This window comes from Pteropus vampyrus, unplaced genomic scaffold, assembly GCF_000151845.1.
Source record: "Pteropus vampyrus isolate Shadow unplaced genomic scaffold, Pvam_2.0 Scaffold36, whole genome shotgun sequence".
Lineage (NCBI taxonomy): Eukaryota > Metazoa > Chordata > Mammalia > Chiroptera > Pteropodidae > Pteropus > Pteropus vampyrus.
The window spans coordinates 12,565,899-12,568,208 of NW_011888817.1; positions in this window are offsets into that span (position 1 = coordinate 12,565,899).

The window sequence follows — 2,310 nt, forward strand, 5'->3', positions numbered from 1 at the left end:
GACTCTTGTGTATGTACTTGGGAAGGAAGGAGGGGACTTCAGCAAAAATAAAAAGAGCAATGTGACTAAAATCCCCACAAGACCTTGGGGACATTGACAGCACTTCTTTGGCACTTCTAGGAGAGAGGAATTCGACTCGCCTGCTTGCCGCCCTGCCCTCCTTCTAGGGAACTGCTTCATCTCCTATTCCAGCCCTGTGATTCAAGTGGGAGCTGCCAAATGCAGGATTCCACCTTATAGCCACATAGGAAAATGCGTGACCCACATCCAGCCATTCAGGAACCTTCCTAAGAATTTAAAATTGGAACCAAGGGGAAAGAGTCAATCTTTTCTGAAGGCGAAGCCCTGAGATGTGAGCCTAGAATTTATTGGTTGCAACCTCCCGACCGTGTGGGAGAGATCGGTCTGAGTAGAAGCGAACAGAATTCGAGAAAAAAAGAAGAGGTGGGAAATGGAGTGGGCGAGGGTTTGGAGTTCAGCCAAACTCCTGGCTCTAGTGATTTCTGTAATCCGAGTATAGCCCTCTACTTCTCATGGTTTGGTCACGTGAACCAATAAACTCTTCTTTTCATTGAGCTATTTTAAGTTGAGAGTCTAGAATTCAAAAGTCCCACCTGGGCTTTGGTACTGGATGATTCCAATTCACTGATGGTGGTTCTGGCTGGAGATGTTGGAAATCGGTGGAAGGTAACGGTATCCGATGAGAGGAACCATGTGCAGCAAAGGTGATGTTACCTGTGGGAATGAAGGCGGCGCTGGTGAAATACTGCCAGGCAGCATCTGACAGAAGTGGCAAAAACTTGGGGGTGAGTGGAAGTGGGGACATGTCATATAATTAAGCAGATTTACTTGTGAAATATATCACACATACAATCGATGCAGTCCGGTATTCTTTTAATTTCCACTTGACTTTACACCTTGGGCATCTTCTCTTAAAATTAAATATGACTTGAAAATGTGATTTTTTAATAACCTCATGCCATTTCATCATATGAATGTAATGTAATTTATTTAACAAATCCCCTAACATAGGGGATCGTAAGTAAACTGTCTTCATTTTTAAAAATTCTTTTGTTATTGTGTACTATGCTGCTAGGAACCTCTTTGGAAATAAATCTTTGTGCCTAGCTCTAATTATTTCCTTAGGAGAAATTGCTATAAATGGAATTGCTTCATCAAAGAGTATGGACGTTTTAAAGACTTTGATTCATATAAATAATTTGCCTTATAAAATGGTTGTGACAATTTACACTCTCCCTGTAGGGTAAAAATTCCTTTTCCCTGAATCTTTGCCTGCCCCCAGTACTACGATTTTTTAAAAGCTTGGCTAAGAGAGCAGGCAACAAATATGTCTCCTTGCTTTAATTCAAATTTCTTTTATTACTAGCGACGCTAAAAAAATCTTTATTTATTTATTTATTGGCTATTTGTAGTTTCTATCGTAAATTTCTTATTTCTATCCTTTGCTTTGGGGTTTTTCAGATTTTCTTATTGATTTGTAAGACGTATTCACCTTCCTTGTCACATATGTTACAAATATTATTTTCTAGATCCCTAGTTTGATTTTTAATTTCGTTTATGATATTTCGATCTACATAATGATTTAATTTTTATGCTTTCAGATTTGCCATTCTTTCCCTTGTGCTTTCTTCTAAGAATAGTGCTTAGAAATACCTTCCTCACTCCAAAAATCAGATAAATATTTACCAATGTTTGCTTCTGGTTCTGCTAAAATTTAATAGCTTCGACTTAGTCATCCATCGAGAATTTATTTTGGTGTGGGTGAGGCGAATCCCTAATTTACCTCTTCACTCCAAAGAGTCAGTCGGTTGCCCCGATATGATGCGTTAACTAATCCATTATTTTACCACACATTCAAAAGGGTATTTATGGACCACTGAATTATTTTAAGTGTTAGGATCTGTTTCTAGTTTTTTTGTAGCTTTGGACTAAAATACACTTAAATTTATGTTTTTTAAAGGGAGGAAGTAGAGAAGGAAATAAGTCTCTTTGCCAATTTGAAAGGGAGAAACAGACATATAACTGACAATTTTGCTTTATTTAGACATTACACTACCTTTTAATCGCAAGATATTTTTTGAAATTTCCACACAACCTTTTGGTGTTTATGACTCTAGAACAGAAGTTGACAAACCTTCTGAAAATGGCTAGATAACAAATATCTTATGTTTACAGGCTATCTGATCTCTGTTGCAACTACTCAGCTCTGCCATTATAGTGTGGAAGAGCTGTGGAAATGTGTAAACAAATGAGTGTAACTGTGTTGCAATAAAACTTTATTTACAAAAG